Genomic DNA, 12,175 nt, shown 5'->3' with positions numbered 1-12,175 from the left:
ACTAAGCATGGGATTCCTCAGATAAAGATAAAAACATTAGTGCAATAACCAAATTAATAGCTTTGTATAGAATGCTTCATTCTGTTTTACATTATTCATTTTTGACATAAAATAATTCAAAGATGCTCCAAAATTTTAGCCTGTTACCCATTCAGTCACTTTCTGCCTTTAATAGATAAGAGCCCATCCTATTACACCAGTTCCTCTATCAGAGCTTTCAAGCCAGGAAGTAATTCCTGATTAAAGGAAGTTATTTCCACACCGGAAGCGTGTTAATAATGTTTGGCTAGTTGTAATTGCCATCCTCAAATTAAATTACTATTTAATCTATGATATTATAACAACTCAGTTTTAAATCAGCTATATACAAGCCATAAAAATGACTCATATTCTCTGTCATGAGGGAAGTAAAGGGAGATATACTATAGAGCGTGCTTGTATCACAGTGACAGTGAGTGGGTTTTCAGAATTTTGTAAACTTTATAGACAGCTGTTAAAATGACCAAATTGAAAGGATTTGTCTTTAATTAAGCCTGGACCTTAATCTAAAGAATAACATTTATTTTAGAGCTCCTATCTTTATGGATTTGTTACTCAAGATCCTGCTTTATACAGGTTAATAAATATTTATTGAGGGATTACTATGTGTATGGCCATGCGCCAGGAACTTTTTTATGAGTTCCTTTTCTAAAACATCTTGGAAGCTAGTCAGGGAACTGAGACAAATATGTAAGCTTCCGGGGGAAAGGCAGTGTAAAGGAAGTGGTACCAAGGCTTGGGACAAGATAGAGACTAAGGATAGAAAGTGGGATCCATTTGCTCAGAGGTTTGGTCATAGATGTAAAGGTGGAAAATGTCTCCAAGGGACAGTCTATGGTAACAACAAATCTCTTAGCAAGCAACAGCCACCTGCTTAGCCTAGCTCAGGTTAAAGGGGAATGCATAGGTTTATGAGTCTGGGAAGCTCATAGTCCAGTGGAAGGGCTACAGAATCAGGGTCTCTGACACTGGGTTTCTCTCTTATTCTTGCCTGTTCTCTCTCCTATCTCTCATCTCAGCTGATCTCCATTTTATTCTGCAGCAAACTCCATGTTGTAGGACTGGATGCTGCCAACATCCCCAGAGCCACATGCTCTCAGCTTCATCACACCAGGGTCCAGCCAACAGTGCCAGAGAATGACTTCGATTGTCCCTGCTTTCGGCACATGCTAACTTCTGGGTCTGGGTCATGTGTCCAGGCTTGGGTCATGTGTCCACCTCTAGGGCCAGGGGATGGGTTTGCTACTGGGAGGAGCAGGTTGATAAAGTTAGTGGTTCAACAGAAACAATAGATACCTCTGGGTTTAGGGACTGAGGCTGGGATGTGACCATGTTATGCTGCTGAAGGAGAAAGATGTCCCAGGAATGTCCAGACAAATGGGGGCAGGCAGGATGGAACCCTAATACTAAAGGAGGCTAAAGGAGGAGAGTTTTAGTAAGAAAGAGGAGGTCTGGAGCTGAGACTGAGCAGAAAACCATGTATATATTGAATCTTAATCTTACTGAAAGACCCAATTCCTAAAAATAACTGGGCTACTTATCTTGTTACATTTGTCACTTCTTTGGGTTAAAGCAAGAACGGCCTCTCCAGTTGAATAAGTAAGAGACACGTTGGGTTTCATCAGTCGTTCAGATATTTTAATAAACAATTGTGGACCCCCTACCCTATGTGCTAGGCATGATGGAAGGTGCTGGGGAACACAAAAATGAAGTCTTTTTGCTCTGAGGGGTATGGGATGAAGAACAACATGAAACATACAACACAGCACATTAAGTGCTGTATTCCCAATTCCATGAATGTTTGTTGAGCATCCACTATGTGGTGGGCACCTAGGGGTCCAGAGCAGCCTTCACTTGAACAAGAGCCTGAAGCCACACTTACCATCTTACCACATCCATCACCCTGTATTAAGGTTACCTACAATGTCATTCTCCTAGACTAGGGGTGTCGAACTCAATCAGAGAAGGGGCCAAAATCTAAAATCCAGCCTAAATCGCGGGCCGAATGGTTTACTGAACAGTCATAAACTGACAATGTCATAAACTGACAGCGGAGTGCAGTGATGACAGCGCGGTGTGGGCCACATTGCAAGGCCTGGCGGGCTGGATTTGGCCCACGGGCCTTGTGTTTGACATATGTGTCCTAGACCCTGGTCTAAGCATCATGCAGGTGGAAATGTGTCTGCCCTGTTCTTCACTGAAGGCCAGAACCTTTAAAGCTTTGATGCAACCATCAAATATTTCCCAAATGAATGGATGATAAACTAGATAATAGGCATGATAAGATGTCAGTTTCAGAGAATCCAGAAAATCTGCAAAGTGACTTTGTCCTCTTTACATTTAGCCTCTTTTGTTTCTTTTTAGCTGATGTCATGATGCCAAATGATGATTTGGAAATATTCAGTGGCCCTCAGTAGCAATCTATTTCTATGATTAGCAAGCAGTAAATATGGCTATAAAATACTACTCTAGCATCTTCTAGGACCTAGAGTCTAGATAGTAACTTAGTTAATCCCCAGGGCAACCCTGTGAGAGGTGGGTGGAATTTTATATACATGAGTTTACCCAAAGCCCAGAGAGGATAAATAACTTGTCCAAGGTTACACAGGGCTGGTATTCTCAAGCAGGCAGTTGAGCTCCGGGGTGCACCTCCCTAACCACCAGTGGTAGCCACCCTCTGGATCCTTTTCCCCTTTCTCAAATGTTTCTTGCCTTGTGAAGCTGGCCCTCTCCAAAGTTCCTGGCGTCAAAATGAAGGGACTTTCCAAAAGAAAGCCAAGCCAAAATCTGTTCTTCTTTGAGAATAAAGGACTCCTTCTTTTGCTTTGTTTCCAATTCATGTAGTCTTTAAAGTTTTCCCATATTTAGATATTTTCCTCTCTAGAGCAGAAAAAAAGATTCTACCTGAAAATGGCCTCCTCCCGACAACATGAAATAGATTCGACTCAGCATTTCTATTGATTAAGAAATATGGGTCATGATTACAATGAATAAACTAGAGTTTAGGTTAGAAGGGCCCCTTTGATCAACTTCCTGTTCATGGCATAATTGAGCTGATAAGTCAGTTTAATCCATAATCACCTCTACTTATCTATCAGCCTTCCACGAGTCTTTTTGCATTTTTGCATTTAAAAACTGCGTCCCACTTGTTACAAATGTCTGGGCTCAAGATGGAAGTTGTTGAGCAGCCATTCACCACCTTGGCACCCTGTCTATGGGGTCATTTCCGCATCACCTTTAGAGCATTTTAGGAAAATATTGCTGGTGTCTGAGAACGACGACTGAGGCTGATCCCAGGGGAAATCACCTTGGCCTCTTTTCCTCCCTCCCATCAGCAACATTTTTATCACTTGGCTATCAGGCTTCATTAGGGCAGTCATGAGGAGAAAACCCCATGGGGGCAGCGGGAGTAGTTCGCCAGTGTGTGTGATGTTAGGGAGTTTTGAGGGAAGATGCAGAGAATTTTATTTTATATTGGAGAGGAGTTTGGAACTGATTGTAAGGACATGAACTACAAGTTCTTACCAGCTGCCTCTGCATATCGCAAGAGGGAAAGTCTCACCCTGTCCCCATACCTGAGAAAGTCGCTTTGCCTCCACCCACACAGGGCGGAAAGGTCACACTGTAACTCCAGTTCTACCAGGCAGTACTTACAGGGCTGATTCCCAGCCGCTTTTTACCCAGGGGGTGAGGACGTTTACCACAACCTCATTCAGTGCTGGGTAACAGGGTGTCATCTCCGTGGTCCTCTTTCTCAGAGAATGCCACCCACTCTGAGTTACCTAAGAGAGATGATTCCTACATTGCAGGCTCGGTTCTGGTCCTGAGCTCTTTCTCATAGTATCTAGTGTCTCCCCTTATAACCTTTACTTACCCCTGACTCTGCTTTGATCTCTACCCATGGTATGCTGGCTCTGACACATGGTATGCTGGCTGTGAAGATCTGGTCCCTGGAACTTTCTGTGGCTAAGGCACTGTTGCATACTGGTATTTTGCTTCCTTCTGTGCCTCTGACCTGTTGGGTGGGGCACTGTTCTCTAAATCAGCATTTCAAAGAGATTAAAAAGAAGTTAAGCCTTTCGTTCAAATAGTTCAGTTAATCCCAGAGAAAAGCACACTGGATTTTGAGGCCTTGTGAATAGCCAAACCTTAAAAATACCTAAGTAGTCATGGAAATATGGTGCACACTCCTTCCACATTTATGTGTTGTACATATGTGTGTGTGTATATGTGTAAGCCACTTGATTTCTCAGAGTTTCAGTTAACCTAAGGGTAAAATGGGCACAGTGAAACAGTGGACCAGAGCTCATCTTCTAGGTTTTGTTATCTTGGAGACTTGGACATGTGGGCCAAAGCTTATTTTCATGGCTGATATACAGAGTGGCCAGATTATTATGATCTCTGAAAAGTCACCAATGTGTATATATATATATATATATATATATATATATATATATATAGTCTGGTGCATGAATTTGTGCATGGGTGGGGTCCGGCCAGCCTGGCCAGGGAGAGGGGACATGGGCAGTTGGCTGGCCTGACTTCTGGTCATACTCCTGGTGGATGGGACAATTTGCATATTAGCCTTTTATTATTTAGGATATACACTGAGTGGCCAGATTATCATGCATTCAGAGATCATAATAATCTGGCCACTTAGTGTATATGGATATCAAATAGTTAATATTTCCAAATTTCTTACTAAATTTTTTACTTGACAGTTGTCTTCTATGGATTATAGTTCACATAGTTTCTGTGAACATGCTTTCTAAATTGACTTAGTTAAAAACAAAACATTAAATGTTTCCAAATATAAACTGGTTATGAGAATTTGAGACCAAATTCATACCTATTTTTTTTTTTTTGTCACTGGAATTAACTCATCTATTTAGGGTCATTTGCTTGTAAGTTCGTTTATTTTATTTCAGCCTTAGCACATGCAATAATTATAGTTACTGTAGACATAACACTGTCCATTATCATTGAGACCCAGAATGTACTGTTTGTTCTTAGAGCAGAAGAACTTAAGCAGGTACACTTGTCAGGCACATCACACATAGGGGATGGTGGGTGATGCCCTAGGGAAGCTAGGTGGCAGCTGGTTGCGTAACAGGCTCTGCACCTGCTCCTCAGTTCCCATGCCTTTCCAAGTTAAGCAGGGATGTGCTGTTCTGGGCAGTGCCGTGGGAAAGAGAGAACTTGAGAGGGGCAGCTGAGAGAGTGAGGCACAGAGCAATTTTCTGGGACTCTCCTACTTGCCTGTGAGAATTCCAGGTAAATTCACCAGATTCTCCCTTCAACTAAGAGCTCTTGAAACCTCAATTCTTCAAAGCCTTCTCAATGATACTGGCCATGTAATAGTGATTTTCCTCCAGTACCCACCTCCTAACATTCCTGTCTCCTCTAAGTGCTATTCTAAATGAGTAGATTTCTCCTTGCCAGTATACTTCATAAGTAATCATTTTACCAGCATTGATCAACATCTCTGTCTACATCATTATGATTTGGTCACTAATAACATCCCTAATGCTTTGAGAGTTTACCATATACTGGGATTATCTCATGTACTTCTCATGAAATTCCTGGGAAGCAGATTCAGTAATTTCTCCCTTGAGAAAATGAGCATAGAAAAGGTAAAGTAATTTGCTCAAGATCACACATTGGGATTTGGCAGAGCTGGGGCTCAAAGTAGGTTATTTGGTTCCAGAGTGTGTTCACACGACCGTGTTCCAGCCTGCCAGCACCTCAACCTCAGCGCTCAATCTGCGTCAACTCTGGGTGAGGTACTGTGGGCACCAGAAGATCAAGATGTTCCTGCTAAGGCAGGATAGTCAGAAGCTAAGGTAATTCCTTGGTAAGTGGAATGGGGAAACTGAGACAGGTAGATGAACAAATGGGCCAAGCAATTTACAGCCAGATACAAAAGTCACCTCCCTAGAGATAACATCTAGGCCTCAGTTGTATTTCAGCTCCAGGCCCAGAAAAGCAGTAAAACCGGGTGGGCCACGCCAGGATCAGCTACAATGACTAGTGACTCCCTGCCCTGGTGATGACTAATCAGTGGAGTCCAAGGCCCTGAAAGCTCACACCTGGAAATGCTGATACGGATGAATATTTTATTGAGATCTCCACTAAGACCTCCCATAAACTTCCAGCCTTTAAGAGTCCTCAAAACTAAGGACCCAGCTATGCCCTCTCTTCTGGGAGTACACCAGCACTTGCCCTTCCCTCTTTTCATCCCCCCAGGGGTGCATCTCCTAAACTCTAAGGGACCTCATGAGACTTGCAACCAGGGAAGTAGTGGGCAGTGGCAGCTCATTCCGGACTAACACTGTGAACCTGTCTCCAAGGTTCTCTTTTCTCTGACTTTCCAGTAGATGACAGTAGTCCCACCTAGGCTCTCTCCTGTAGCTTTTTCTATCCTAGGCCCATCCTTGTTTCACTGTCCCCAGCTGTAATAGACGTACTCTCAGAATCGCCTGGACTGGTGTTGTAAAATCTTTCCTGCATGAAGTCAAGAACTCACACACTACCAGCCAGCCCCAGGCAGACCTGTTCAGGGCCAAGTCCCCTTTGCGGTAACACCACTGCCTTTAAGGGGCTTAGGACTGGAGAGGCAGAAATATGTGCTATAGTATAGAAGACACTCTGCTAAGTCCATGACTCAAGTAGAACAAAAAGTGCTGAGAAAGGAGTTATCCATTCAGGGCGGGAACTTGTTGGTCTTTTCTTTAAAATTTTCTTTTGTTTATTGATTTTAGAGAGGAGGGGTGTAGGAAGAGGGGTGGGGGAGAGAGATGAGAGAGGTATTTGTCGTCCCACTTTATATATTCATTCGTTGTTTCTTGTATGTGTCCCGACCAGAGATCAAACCTGAAACCTTGGCATATTGGGACAACACCCTAACCAACTGAGCTACCTTGCCAGGGCTATTTTATCTTTTCAATTTCATATGGCTAACTTGAATTCTTTTATGTTAAAATGACAACCCAGACTTTAAAACCTAGAAAAGTGCCTTTACATAAAAAACAAAACAAACAAACAAAAAATGGTTGTGTGGCTTTAAATAAAATTTCAGAGCCTATTTTCTTTTGATTTTTTAAAAAATTTTATGTTTCAATTGCAGCTTACATTCAATATTATTTTGTATTAGTTTCAGGTGTATAGCATAGTTAGACAATCATACACTTTACAAAATGTTCCCCTGATATTTCAAGTACCCATCTGGCAACACACATATTGAATAATATTGTTATTACAATTTTATCAACTACATTCTTTATGCTGTACTTTACATCCCTTTGACAATTCTGTAGCTACCAATTTCTACTTCTTCATCCCTTCACCTTGCCTTTTCCACCCAGCCCCAGCCCCCTCCCCTCTGGCTTCCATCAGGCTGCTCACAGAGCCTGTTTTCTTATTTGCCTTCCACACTAAGTGGTAGGCAGGAATATTTGGATGCCCTCTGTTCATTTTTGTTTTTTTCTCTCTCGCAGTATCTATTGTCTTATTCTCTTCAAGGGTAAATTCATCTCACTTTAACAGCTAACTTCATCAACTCCCGTGGCATTAATCTTGACATAAAATCTTTTAAAATTAATGCTGAGGGGGGCAGGTTCTGAAGCTGATCTTGCCCTCCCATACCTGTTAAACTACTCCAACTGCTTTAATCAACTAGCCCAAGAAGCAAACAAAACAAAATCCACCCAACTCTCAAATTCAGCCCAAAACAGTTGTTGGATTTCTGTGTAATGTTCTGACTTGGTCGCCTAGCCAATGACAATAGTGACACTGCTTTGATCTTGTAGAAAAAGCCTAAAACTTCACTGATGTCTCCAGGTGCTGAAATTGTGAAAACACACACACACACACACACACACACACAACAACAACAACAACAACACAACACACACACACAACAACAACAACACAACACAACACACACACACACACACACACACACACACACACACACACACACAAAACACTCACACAAATTCAACTGAGAAAATTTGAGTATTTAATTAGCTTTATTCAAAGATGCATGAATCAGGCAGCATCCCATCTAGGAAATAGAATGGAACCCCAAAGAGCTGCAGCAAAGGAAAAGGTTTCAAAGGTAGAAATAGGATAAAACAAGAAAGTCGTAAACAAAAGAAAGGATCATTTTAGGTCGGGTCACCTACTTTTGGGGATTAGGTAGATTTCGCCACCAGTGTGGGCCAGAAAATTCCAGACTGGCTGGTTAAGATTACATTCCTGGGAGAAGATCAAACTGTGATTAGATTAGATAGTTAAGTCTTGGTTTGCTGATGTGGGATTTAGTTTACCAGTAAGTGATTCCATTTTGGGACTTTTTTTCCCTTTCTTTTAAACAAAATCAACAAAAATCCTTAGACAAATGCCATGATCAAAATGCTGATTAAGAACAGATCTGATAGATTAATATTTTTCTAGATAAATTCACTTAAAATGAGGCCACAGGAAGCCATGGGGCGAGGTGGGCTGGATGGGTGAGAGCGGTTTCCAGGGCGATCCCTCTGGGCTGCAGCTGGAATTTGTCCCGCCTGGAGGGTGGAGGCAGCCCAGCAGGCTCAGCAGCTCTAATCTTTTCTGGAAACACCAGGAGCTTGAGAGCGCTGCACAAATTGCTACATTTGATACCCAGCATCCTGTGACTGAGTAAACAGACGCCCTTGGCCAACTGAGGCCCTGACTATGCTTAAAAATTTAACTTTTCATGGCAAACAGAGGAAGCAGAGATTCCGCTCCAAGGATTCCCAGGTTTGGACATGACTTATTCTCTGTTATGAAATAGAAATGCATCTTTACTTTTAAGACACAACAGTACCATCCCAGGAATGCAATTCTGATCATAACAGCGGAAGGAGAATTTTGAAAAACAAATGGAGTCTTAATTTTCCTTAGGAGCCCAAAGGAGACATGGAAAAGAGAAAAAATTTACAATGTAAGAAATTAGTTTAGATAAGATGTATCTTTTCCCCTAATTATTCACAAATCAAAAATTAAATTATAGTATTGGACTGGTTAAATTACTTTGGTTTTTTTTTTTTTTTTTCAAATCTTTAATATAAAGGAGAAACTTAGAATAAAATATACTGGTGTCCAGTCCCTGCCCCTTCCAGATGGGGAGAGAGCCTGTGGCTTCCCTGTGGAACTGCCTCGGGCCCCTGCAGAGCAGCTCAGGGCCTATCTCCAGTCTGTCTGGCTGTTCTAGGGAGTTTACTCAGCTGCTATCCTGCATCTTTTTATAGTCATTCTTTTAAAATCAAGATTATTTGTTTAAAGAGCAGTTTTAGGTTTATGACAAAATTGAATGGGAGGTACAAAGATTTCCCATATGGTCCCTGTCCCCACACATGCACAGCCTCCCAGTGATAGGCATCCTCAGCCAGAAGGGTACGATAGTTGAAACTACAACACATCATTATAACCCGAAGCCCATAGTTTACTTTACTGCTTATAAGTAAAGATGCATTACTGTTTCATAACAGAGTGTTGTCCATTCTATGGGTTTGGACAAATGTACAATGACACATACCCATTATTAGCAGATCATACAGAGCCCTATTCACAAACTCTTCATGCCAACTTTCTTCCTATTAGTCTAATATATGTGCTGCCAAAGAGAGCACTAAATTGCTTTATATGAGGCAAACTCAGAAAGGCTTTTCTTTGTTGAAAGTCGGACATAGTCCCTGTAGGGCTGCAGAGTTGGCTCAGGTCGTCTCCGCTTGGCCCTGACCAGCATCTCCACCCTCTGCCCTGGTGCGGACCATTCTCCACCCTCTGCATGAACCTGCGCAGGATGTAGATCTCCCGCAGCTAGTTCCAGAAGTGAAATTGCATGAACTAGCCGTTTTTACTATGCTGAGGATAGGGTGATGCTGTTTAAAGAATTTGTTTATTGCTGTAACTCTAGTTCCAGGCATTGAATTGGCACACAATAAATATTTGTTGAGTTGAGCTAAGGGAAAATAGCCATGTCCTTTATAGTGATATCTCTATGAACAAAGAAAACATGTTTCTATTGCATGATTAGCTGCCATACATGTGTCTACCAGAACTTGGAATAACAGAAGGTTGAGTGTTCTTAGTACTCATACCCTGCCAGGAAACCCCTTTTCTCCCTCTCCTTCAGATGGGGTGGACTGTACTGTATTGCTTTGACTCATACAAGGGATTGGATGTTCCTATTACTTGTCTGTTTTTTTTTTTTTTAATCTGCAGTATTTAGAATAGTGCCTGGTACATTGTAGGGCTACTTTGTAGGGGTCCAATGACTCTCTGAAGTGAGTAAGTAAATGATGGCTGTTTACCCCAGGGACAGGAGGTCCTTGCATAGCTGCAGCCCGGGCAGTGCCCTCTGCAATAATGGACTCGGATGCATGGGGTTCAGATGTAGCACCTTCCACCCTCCACCAGAGCTGGGGCTGACTCTATCCTTTGGAGGCTCCTCCTCAGTCAGCTGCTGCTTTCAATCTGCATCCTTCTACACCAGCTTTATTATAATGAATTGTGTCTACAAGAAGTTAGTTCTGTGTTGCTTGTAAATCTTCCATTTTGCAAACCAAGCATGCATTATTCTTTCATATTTCCTTGGAGTTTATGCTTCCTGGATTTCAGCCTATTATTATGGTCTTCTGCACTTTCCTAACGTGCTTTAATGTGTTTGATAATCATTGCTGGGAGGGATGAGCAGAAGAAAGTCTTTGCATGCTACCCACCCCTCTTTAATCAGTGACCTGCAGAAATACGTTCAGTCTCTCCTTTCCTGTCGTATCCCACCCATAGCCACATGTGCAGCCTGTTCCCAGGCTCCCTTGCCCTTCAACTTCTAAGTTCAGTCATTGGGAGGAACTAATACAAGACTGGAGGGCAAAAGGCAAGGAGAAGCCAGGGTGTTTCTCTCCATGGCCAGTCCCCACTTTGCTCAGCATGCCCACTGTTGGCCGAACCTCCTCCATGAACCCATCAAGGCAATCTGACCCCTGGAATCTGGTAGCATCACCTGTTGTCCCTCCACCATTAGGGATAGCAGCAGGGTCTGCTTTGTTCCTCTTGAGATGGCCTCCCTGTGTCTTCTTTGGTTTCCCAGCTCTTTTGTAACCAGTTCTCTGTATTAAATCCATTCTGCCTGAGAAACCTAGAGAGGTTCCTGATTTCTGACTAGACTCTAATAGATAAAGGATATAATACTACTGTTGACTTCATGTGAGCTCCTCAATTTCCTTCTGACAGCCCTGGGGAATGAAGCATCAACCTCATCGAATAATGTCATAATCAGTTGTTTGTGGAAGATTTCTGAAATCCTGGAATGGCTGGTAAGTTATAAACAAGTGATTATGTCAATAATTAGCACCCACCCAAACTCTTTGCATGCTAAAGAATGTTTAATTTCTGTTCCTTTGAGAGCAATCATTTATAAAGGGCTGGCTGAAGAGACTGGAGCATTCCTTTGACTGTGGTTTTGTTTGCCTTCCAAGCCTGGAGGTAGGTATGGTTCTTGACCTGGCACTCACTAGATGCTAGGCCACCTCAGCTGTGGATGCCAGTGTGCACCGAAAGCTAGGTTCCAGGCAGACATCCCAAGGGCCCTGGCAGATGGCTTAGGCTGCAGGTTTGGGCAGATGGGCTCACTGGGAAGAGCATGGCCTTTGTGTTATAATCCCAGCTTTGCATCTCCTGAGCTGTGTAAGTTTGGAAAATCACTTCACGTTTTTAAATCTTGAAGTTTTTTTTTTTTTTTTTTTTTTTTTTTTTTTTTTTTTTTTTTTTTTCTGACATCAGATGGAAGAAAAGCTTTATATCAGGCTTTAGATTAGGTGGTTGCCTTAGAGGAAAAGATGCACCTGTCGGCCCAGCCAGCGTTTACTAATCTAAGACTTGGCTACTAGAGCTGGCTCTTCTCCTTTCCCATCAACTCACTAGCAGGTAAGGTGACTCATGTTCTAGAGCCCAGCCAGCTCCCAGCCATTTCCAGGTATGTTTAGAAGTAACTCAGAACCTAAGACCTTTGAAGGGACACAATAACTGTTATACTAAAACATTAACCTCCTTAATTTATTTCTTTTCTGTTTACTCATCTTGTCTGTTTGTTAAATATAGGTTTGAT

At 42.3% G+C, this 12,175-nt stretch overlaps 1 long non-coding RNA gene across 6 annotated transcripts in view; it reads left to right on the top strand.

Moving 5' to 3' along the window:
* LOC311617171 overlaps positions 1-12,175 on the top strand; it is a 37,804-nt gene that overhangs the window by 5,361 nt on the left and 20,268 nt on the right. For 3 of the 6 annotated variants that reach the window (XR_014794070.1, XR_014794074.1, XR_014794075.1), the window contains exon 2: positions 11,302-11,399. This is a non-coding gene — a long non-coding RNA (uncharacterized lncRNA). Of the gene's footprint in view, positions 1-11,301; positions 11,400-11,475; positions 11,554-11,850; positions 11,995-12,175 lie in introns of all 6 variants that reach the window. The other 3 variants (XR_014794072.1, XR_014794071.1, XR_014794073.1) reach the window with 3 other exon arrangements.

The sequence above is a fragment of the Pipistrellus hanaki genome, assembly GCF_964339955.1.
Source record: "Pipistrellus hanaki genome assembly, chromosome: 2".
Classification (NCBI taxonomy): Eukaryota; Metazoa; Chordata; class Mammalia; order Chiroptera; family Vespertilionidae; genus Pipistrellus; species Pipistrellus hanaki.
The sequence above is the reverse complement of the archived record's forward strand: the minus strand, read 5'-3'. Positions and strand labels throughout refer to the sequence as shown.